The sequence below is a fragment of the Pinus tabuliformis genome, chromosome J (assembly GCF_031772625.1).
Source record: "Pinus tabuliformis cultivar Carrire ecotype Pingquan chromosome J, CPIR1, whole genome shotgun sequence".
Taxonomy (NCBI): Eukaryota; Viridiplantae; Streptophyta; class Pinopsida; order Pinales; family Pinaceae; genus Pinus; species Pinus tabuliformis.
Genome location: NC_142295.1, coordinates 858533968 through 858544119, shown reverse-complemented (window position 1 = coordinate 858544119; position 10152 = coordinate 858533968). Strand labels below are relative to the sequence as shown.

Sequence of the window (10152 nt, the reverse complement as noted above, 5' to 3'; positions counted from 1 at the left end):
ACTAGGTGGGCGGGCAGGCTACCGACGTGGCGCCAGCCTCTCGCCTGCCTGGATGGTGGCTGGGCAATTCCAAGAATCACCCAGCCACCAACTGGGTGGGCAGGCGAGCCGCAGTGACGGCCCACTCGCCTGCTCGGCTGGTGGGAATCACCCAGCCACCAACCCGGCAAGCAGACGCGCCGACAGGACGGCGCGAGCCTAGGCAAGGTGGCACGGCAAGGGTTGGCACGTCCCCAGTAGCCTGCCCCCTCGCCCAGCCGGAATCGCCCAGCCACCTATCGGGCGGCAGGGCGAGGGACTGGGGTGGCACCACTAGGGCTGGCGCCACCTCGGTGGCCCACCCGCCCGCCCGACTAGTGGCTGGGTGATTCCCAAAATCATCTAGCCACCAGCCAAGTGGGCGAGCGGGTTGCCGAGGTGGCACAGCCAGGGCTGGCAGCACCTCGGTGGCCCGCCAGCCTACCCGGCTGGTGGTTGGACGATTCCTAGAATCACCCAACCACTAGGTGGGCAGGCATGTGGGCCGCCGAGGGGCACGGCCAGGTGCCGCCAGGGCTGGCGCCACCCCGGTGGCCTACCTGCTTGCCCGGTTGGCGACTAGGAAATTCCTGGAATCGCCCAGCCACTATCCGGGCAAGTGGGCAGGCTGCCGGGGTGGCATGGCCAGGGCTGGCGCCACCCCGGCGGCCTGCCCACCCACCCTGCTAGTGACTGGACAATTCCCAGAATCGCCCAGCCACCAGTCGGGTGGGTTTGCGGGTCGCTGGGTTGGCGCGCCTCAGCCGTGGGCATGTGCAGGTGAGGGGGTTTGTGAGTTGGTGGGGCGGGCGTGGGCATGGGCGAGGGCGGGTGAGGGGGTGGGGCGGGTGAGGGTGGATGAGGGGGCGGGATGGGTGCATGCACGAAGTCGGGTGAGGGGGTGGGGTAGGCGTGGGTATGGTTGAGGGCGGGTGAGGGGGCGAGCGAGAGGGCGGGTTTTGGGGTGGGTGAGAGGGGGGGTTGGTGTGTGAGGGGGTGGGCGAGAAGGGGGCGGTGCATGTGAGGGGGGGGGGTGCGAGGGTGGGTGCTTGTGAAGGGGGGGGAGGGTGTGGGCGAGTGACGAGGTGGGTGGGTGTGTGAGCGGGTGGGCGAGAGGAAGGGGTGGGCGAGAGGGGAGGGTAGGTGTGTGAGGTGGTGGGCGAGAGAGGAGGGTGTGTGTGAGAGTGGGGGGGAGGAGGATGGCTGTGAGGGGGGGTGCGTGTGAGGTGGGGTGGGTGGGTGTGAGGGGATGGGAGGGTGTGTGTGAGGGGGGAGGAGGGTGCGTGTGAGGCGGGTGGGGGTTTTGTGTGACGGGCGTTGGGTGAGTGTGAGGGTAAGGGAGGGTACGTGTGGGGGGGGGGGGGGGGGGGGCGGGGGGGGCGAGTGAGAGGGGCGGCGATGGATGTGTCAGAGGGTGGGTGAGAGCGCGGGGGGAAGGGTGCGTGTGAGGTGGGAGGTGCATATGGGTGTGTGGGAGGTAGGCAGGGGCGGGGGGGGGGGGGGGGTTGGCGCAGTTGCGTGTGAGGGGGGTGCATGTGGGGGGAGGTGGGTGTGAGGGGGAGGGGGCCGGGGTGAGGGTGTGGGGGTGAGGTGGGTGGGTCGACGGGGGTTGGGTGATTTTGAGAACTACGCAAGCCCGCTCGCCCACCCAGAAAACATGTTGAATTTATACTTAGGAAAGAAAATTGATATTCTACCAAAAACATTAATGTGTTTCTTCCCACATAAACAACTTTTTTTGGCACATAAAAATTTGGTTTTACTAGCATTTTTTTAAAAGTTTGAAAATTGACCCTAAAAAATAAAATAATTGTTCCAATATCATCACTTTCATTTTGAAGCTATATTTTGCACAAAAATTTCGTATTAAATTTCATAGTCATTGCCATTTTTAAAACATGTTCAAAATTGACCCCTAAAAAATAAAATCATCGCTCCAGTATACACACTTTTTGTTTTTAGCACTGTTTTTGATGGTTTTCCAAGGCTTTTTGGCCAGAGTTCCCGTTTTGAGTTTATAGTTCCCGTTTCAAAGTTTACATTGTTCTATTTGAAAATCCTTTTGACTGCCTAAAGGTGTGATTCCTTTGGATTTTCTTGGAATATTCCAACTATTCCCATTGCATGCATGATATCTGGTCAGGTACCTGTTAGATAAAGTAGATTGCTAAGCATGGATCTGTAAGTTGGTTGATGTACTACTACTCATTCATCATTTGAGCTAAGACGACGTCCTGTTACCATTGGGGTACATACTGATTTAGAATCTTCCATGCCGTACTTTTTCAGGATTTGTTTGAGATATTTGGTTTGTGAGAGAAAAATACCAACTTTATTTTGTTGACCTTGTAGACCAAGAAAATAGGTAAGCTAACCAAGCAAGGACATTTCAAATTCTTGCTACATTACTAAAGCAAAATTATAACTCATGGATGCATCATTGCTACCAAAAATGATATCATTAACATACACAACAATTATTAGCAATTTATCAATGTCGATTCTTGTATATAGATTTCTATGTGTTGGCCCCTTTAAAAACCCTGTTCGTGGAGATATTTGTGAAGACAGTAATACCAGGCCCTTAGAGCCTGTTTTAGACCATAGAGAGCCTTTCTAAGTTTTCATACAAGTTTTGCATCATTTCCAGGAATGAATCCTTCTGGTTGTTCAATATAGACTTCTTTTCTAAGTCTCCATTAAGAAAGGAAAATTTTACATCCATTTGGTATACTTTGAATTTGTGAAAACTAGAATGAGAAAGAAACATTCTTGTCTTCAAGTCTGGCAACAGGTGCAAAAGTTTCTTCAAAATATATACCTTCTTGTTGAGAATATCCTTTGCAAACAAGTCTGGCCTTGTTTCTGATAACTTCTCCATTTTCATTCAGCTTGTTTTTGAATATCCATTTGGTTCCTATGATATTCTTATCATGAGGTCTAGGAACTAATTCTCAATTATTATTCTTTTCAATTTTCTTAAGTTCTTCATTCATGGCCTTGACCCAACATTCATCGCTGCTTGCTTCATTTACATGTTGAGGTTCAGTGGAAGATAGTAATCCTAGATAGCTTGAGGCTTCGAAAATAGTTCTTATTGTCTGCACACTTGCCCCTTTTTCCCAAAAAAATTGAGTTTTTGGATGATTTCTCTGAACATACCTAAATGAAGTTTTTTCTTCTATCGTTATCTCTTCTTTTGGTACTTCCTTAGTTTCTTCTTCAGAATCAGTGTGATTTGATTTAGGAAAATGATCCTCATCTTCTTCATTGTCATAATCTTCAGTTTTTATCTGTTTTGGATTTTTGCATGCTTCATCAACCACAACATCAATCCTTTCAATAATTTCCCAAGTCTTTTATTATAACATTTATATCATTTACTTCAAGAAGAGTAGCCAAGAAGAATACCTTCATCTCCTCTGGGTTCAAACTTATCAAGTTTTTCATCAGTTCTTTTGATGTAACATTTGCTTCCAAAAACTTTGAAGTATTTTACAATAGGAGTCTTACCATACCAAAGTTCATGTGGAGTTTGAGTGTTGTTTCCTCAAACATTTCTTGGTTGAGAATAGTGACGGCAGCGAATGCAGCTTCACCCCAAAAAGTTGCAAGAGTTCTAGATTCATCTAGCATAGCACGAGCCATTTGTTGATTAGTTCTGTTCATCCTTTCTACCACTCCATTTTGCTGAGGAGTCCTTGCGGTGGAGAACTGCCTTTTTATTCCATGTTTTTCACAAAAGTCAAATAATTCATCCGAGGTAAATTCCCCTCCTCGATCAGATATGAGGCATTTGATTTTGTGATCTGATTCATTTTCAACCAAAGCTTTGAAGGCTTTTAACTTTTCAAATGATTCATCTTTATGCTTTAGAAGACCTATCCAACACAGTCTAGAAAAATCATCAATGAACAATATAAAGTATTCTTCTCCACAAGGTGACTTTTTCCTTGATGGTCCACATAAATTAGTATGAAAAATTTCAAGAGGCTTAGTAGTTGATCCTTCCTTTTCGATGAAGTGAGATCTGGTTTTCTTACCGAATTGACATGATTTTCATATAGTATTTTCAGGAATGTTGATATCTGGAAGATCACGAACAACCTAGAATCTGCATGCTTTTCTTATCTGAGAAAAGCTTATATGACACAATCTTCTGTGCCATAGCCAGTTTTCATCATTTTTGCTTACATAGCACTATTGTTGTCCTCCCTTGAGTATGTATAGGTAGTTTTAAGTTATTGTACCTTTCATCACAATTTCTCCTGTATCAAGCTCACGAAAAACACATCCATTTGATCTAAACACTACTTCATTTCCTTGATCACACATTTGACTCACACTCAACAAATTATGCTTTAAGCCATCAACATACATAACATTCCCAGCTTTAACTTTTCCTTTCAAGAAAATAGAGCCTTTACCTTTTATGACAGCAAGAGTGTTGTTTCCAAATGAGACACTCTTTTCTTTTTCTAAGGCATTATATTAATGTAGTTTTTCTTTGTCACATGTCATGTGTTTTGAGCATCCACTGTCGATGTACCACTGGTTTTCTTGTCCTTTTGCATACAAGGCTATACCACATCTTTCTGTTTGTGGTTCTTTCTTTCTCCATCTTTTGGGATTTAATGGAGTTTGCTCCTTTTGAGATATTTGCTGAAATTTACTCCTGCATTCAGATTCTTCAGGGCCAAAGTTGTTACAGATTGAGCATTCTATTTCATTTTCAAGAAGAGAAAAGTTATTACAGGAACTTTTCTTGATCCCTGTCACATTCCTTTGATTTCATGCTTCTCTAGTCATGATGGTTTTGTAAGCAACACATTGAGCAGCTTTGTGTCCAAAAATATGACATGAGAAACATTTACCATTAAAGAAGTTTCTGCGATTATCGAATCTACTGACCTGGTGATTGTAGTTTCTATTGATATTCATATTTGAAGCAAACTGAGTATGATTTACCTGAGGTTGGTTGTGGCTTCTGTTCATCCTTGAAGTAAATTGAGCCTGATTTACTTGGTGATCTGCTTTATGCCTTTGCTGACGATTGTCAAACTATCCGCTGCTCTTTGCTGCATCAAGATAGCTTTTAGTGGAGGTTGACGGCTTTTGTGATTGAGATGGTTCTTCAGTATATCCAAGGCCTATATTTATCAGAGGAGAATGCTACACTTTGATAATTTCATTCAATGTTTCTGATCCTTTAGCAAATCTAAGATTGAGAGCCTTTGTTTTCTCAAGATCCTTTCTTAGACCCACAATTTCACATTCTAGTTTTTTATTGTGTTTTTCTCTTTCAGCAAGTTGGTATGTCAAGGTATCTATAATCATATTCTTTTTTTCTAAATAGATTTTGAGTTTATTTATTTCTTCATAAAGGTCATATTCATCTAAATCATCCAAGAAATCATCATCTTCATAAGCCATCAGAAGTCTATAGTCATTACTATTTTCATCTTCATCACTATTTGATAAACCATCGCTATCTTCATGAGTATAGTAGCTCTTTTTACTTACACTTTGTTTTCTATTCCGTTTTGTAGATTCCTTCCCTTTATCATTTTTATCTTTATGAGGACATTTGGCAGCTAATGACCGACTCTACCATAGGAAAAACATTTGAAAGGTAGTTTACCTCTGAATCTTCTGGAACCCTATTGAAGCTTCTTGACAAATTTTACTTCCTATTCTTCTTCTGAAATCTGTCCTGATTCATTGAGTTCTTCTTTTCCCTTTGTTGAAGATTTAAATGTGACTTCTCTCATATCTAAAGGACCTCCTTTTCTTATCTCAAAGGAAGTTTAGATTTCGTGAAGTTGTGGCATAGTAATAGTCTGTAGATCCTACTTTTCTTCTATGAAAGATACTTTTGATTCAAATTTAGCAAACAAGAATCTTAAGACTTTTTCAACTAAGGTAACTTCCTTTATCTCTTCACCCGGATTCTTCATGCAATTAACAACCTCATCTATACATAAGAAGTAACTAGTTATACTTTCATCATTGTGCATCTTGAGAGTTTCATATTGAATTCTGAGAGTTTGCAGTTTAGCATGTTTTACCTGAGAGTCTCCTTCATAGCTTAGAACGATTTTGTCCCATATTTCTTTGGTTGATTTGAGCTGCATAATTTTGACAAACTCTAATTATGAAAAACTTCCCAATAAAGTATTGACAACCTTGGCATTAGTTTCATATTGCTTTTTACCTGTCGTATCTATAGGAATTGTTGATGGAAATGTATATCCTCCTTCCACGATTTCCCAGACATCTGTTCCAATTGATTGAAGACAGGTTGTGGTTCTTACCTTCCAATAAACAAAGTTTCTCTCATAAAAAATTGGTGATCTGATGGACCCCTCGCTTTCTTGATTACTCATGATGTTGGATCTTCCTTTAAGAAATCAAGCTTTTTCTGAAGGACCTGCTCTAATACCAATTGTTGGAAATAATACTGAGAGGGGGGGGGGGCGTGAATCAGTATTATCAGATGAATATTTTAATTTTGAAAATTGATTTTTATACACTACTTTAGCTTAGTGAACTAGCATGTATACACAACTATACTTAATGTAACCAGTGTATATGTAGAGATCTTTTGATTTACCCAAAACTATCATGCATTGAACTTTAACCAGTATATCAAGAATTCATTAGATAGTGCAGTAAAAGCAGAATAAAGCATCACACATAATCAAGACACATGAACACCAAGATATAAGGTGGAAACCCAATGTGGGTGAAAACCACCTGTTGCCATCGTCTGTCTTCTTTTAATAATAAGAAAATTCTATTTATAATTTTTGTACTAGTGCATTCTTATACTAGTACGCAGGTGTTTATACACAACTATACTTAATGTAACCAGTGTATATGCAGAGATCTTTTGATTTACCCAAAATTATCATGCATTGAACTTTAACCAGTATATCAGGAATTCATTAGATAGTGCAGTAAAAGCAGAATAAATCATCACACATAAGAAACACACATGAACACCAAGATATAAGGTGGAAACCTAATGTGGGTGAAAACCACTTGCTACTGTCGTCTGTCTTCTTTTAATAATAAGAAAATTCTATTTAAAATTTTTGTACTGGTGCAATCTTTTACTAGTACACAGGCTTCTACCTACAAAAGGCTACAATCTTCTCTCATTCTCCATCTTCTACTAGAAGGGATCTACAACCTCATAGCTCTTGTACTAGCTAATATGTTTACTAGTACGTAGGTGCCGGCATATAGAAGGCTACAACCTTGTCTTTTCTTCCAGGGACCACGTTTCATAAATTTTTAGACTGGATCCATCAACAACATCATTCAACTATCAAATATATCTGCATCAACCAATATCCTTTTGAACCATTCACAACTGAATAAATAAATCACTTTGACAACCCATCAACTGATCATTCTGAATGTTGTCACCAGAATATAGTAACCAAAAACCAAGGCAGAATCCATAACAAAATTAACAGCAAACAGAAACTGCTAAGACATATTTTATAAGGTATGCGCTACTTCCATGTGTCGAACCTGTGTGCATACATGCTTTCCTCTGTCATGCCACGCAGTAACTTCATAAGGAAAAAATGATTCGTGTGTACTATTCCATCAGGTAGGTATTCATTATATACATGAGGGAGAGACTATTCAGTTCGTCTCCTGATGACTGTTCGTATTTCCTATTTATCTATTTACATAAATTCTGTTGGACACCTAATCCTAAAGGGTTAGTGTGGAATTCGAATGGACAAAGCAGTCCAAGAGACCTTGGGATCTGAAACCCAAGAGTCATATGTTGTACTATAAATGTATATCTCATCTTAATAAAAAACGAACTAAATGATTTATCTTTCCTACTCTTGTGTTGTCCATGTGTGTTTAACATGGTATCAGAGCCACTTGTTTTCCTGTGGCCTTTTTTATGTGCATGTCAGTGCTGCTTCTCCATATAATTAGCTGCTACACTGCATGCGCTCTGTCCTTTGAATTATGCCTGCGCTCTTTACTGTTTATAAACATTTTGTAAAAGAAGCGCTGCCCTGACATATTCTATTCCTGCTCCCCGTCAGAACTGTTTTCTCCGTCTAATCCACTGAAATTCTTCTCAGAACTGTGTCGGTCTTAGAAAATGCTTCTGCGCCACTGTGTATTCTCTTCATTTTTTTTATAACGCTCAGAAAACGCTTCTGCCATGTGCTGTGCTGCATCTGTATGTAGCAATTTGAAAAAGATTATCATACTGTCCCACAGTTTTATGCACTCGACGAGATGGGAAAACTGTTATTGTTGCTGGCCTTGATGGGGATTATTTGAGGAAGAGCTTTGGATCAGCTCTTGAGTTGATACCTATAGCCGATTCTGTAGTTAAATTAAAGTCACGCTGTGAGCTGTGTGGTAAGGCCGCATCATTTACATTTCGTAAAACAGGAGAAAGAAAAACTGAAGTTGTTGGTGGTGCAGACATTTACATGCCAGTGTGCTGACGGCACTATGTAAATGGGCAAATCGTTATTGATACAACGAGGCTGTGCTGGAATCCCCGGAGGCACAATATGATACTTGTGCACAAGCAACCACAACATCTGGATAATTATGTCACAATTTTCTGTATAAATCTCTTTTCACTACTTGTGGGATATACTTATTTCCTTCGCTAAATGTCAAAATTTGTCTTGGCATAATTAAGTGCACTAGGGGTGGTTTAATGGTTAGTATTGCTCAGGCAAGGAAAGGTTTGACTACCTAGGGGTTCTGTGGAAAACACTCTCTAAAATGAACTGGTTAATTTATGTTTGCATTACTTTCTGGCTATGTCAGAGATGCTGAGTTGGTTTCAGTGTGTATTTTATGCTCTGTGAAGACCGTTTGGTATTCTATGTTTCGCAGTTAGGAGGATCTGGAGTATGGTGGTTATATTCTGCGGTAAAATGGAAGATGGAGCACATGCAAGCCGTGCTGTCACCTGCGTATGTCAATCAACCAGCGTATTTAATTCTGGGCGATTTCTTCATTGCCAAAGGCTGAAACGAAATGTTGAAGGGACTATTTGCATTTAAAATTCATTCCAAGACTGCAAATAATTATCAGCTGGGAGAAAGACTCGTCGAAGGATTCCATCATTGACGGAGTGCGTTGGAGGTCTCTAAGTTTAGTGCGCGTTGAATAGTTTGTGTTGAGGAAGAGAATTGTTGGTCGTTTCTGTTCAAGTCATTCTGAAAACCTTGGTCGTTTCTGTTCGAAGCATCTAGAATTAAAGAAAAACGAAAGCAACATTTTTTGCATCGATTGCAACAAAAGTATCTGTCAACATTGTCTTCCCAACCATCGGTCGCATCGGCTTCTTCAGGTGCGAAGCGACCCCAATCCAGGCCCGCCAAAGGACTGGAAAACTCTTGCCAAACTTGTGACAGAAGTCTGCAAGAAGCGTACTGTTATTGCTCGGTTTCGTGCAAGGTAAATGTTGTGCTGAATAAAGAAAAGGATTTATCTACATTATTGTACCATTGCAGTTCGCTGCCATTTCCTGATATTTTTGACTTCTCCCCAAGAGAAATTAGTTCCAAGGATGGAAAGCTTGCAGAGATCAGAGAAGAATTATCGGCTAGCAGTATGTTAGAAGAGACATGTTCTGGCTCCAATGCTAACGATGTGCATTGGATGTTGACATGTTCGGAAATAGACATGCCCTTGGTAAAGAAAATATGCAGGCGTGTAGCTGCGCCCCACTCTATTGCCCGGCCATCAACTAGCAGGAGAAAGGGTGTTCCCCACAGATCACCTATATATTAATTAATTATAGTATATTTCCAATAATTTTAATTTATTTTGAATGCCTATTCGAAGAGCTATGTATTGTGCGCAGTAGCGGAAATTTTGGGTTGGTCTGGTTCGAGGAGTCAATTTACAAGGTTTTCTGGTCATTTTGAATAGTGCGTCGTTTATGTTCAAGTCATTTCTCTCTTAGGAAGAGCAGTTCGAGGACTTGGCTAAATCCACGAGCTATTTCATCTACTGAACGAATTTCTTGTGGACTGAGTGTAGGAGACTGGACTGAATAAGCTATTTGTGGGACCCATTCTCTGTCATACCCAGGACGTGGTGACTATATATCAACTGGGAAAG

The 10152-nt window shown here is 41.6% G+C and overlaps 1 pseudogene; it reads left to right on the top strand.

Annotated features, from left to right (window-relative positions):
• The first annotated feature begins 659 nt into the window (after nt 1-659).
• On the top strand, nt 660-9819 carry LOC149229394 (uncharacterized; annotated as a pseudogene).
• Nucleotides 9820-10152: the final 333 nt, after the last annotated feature.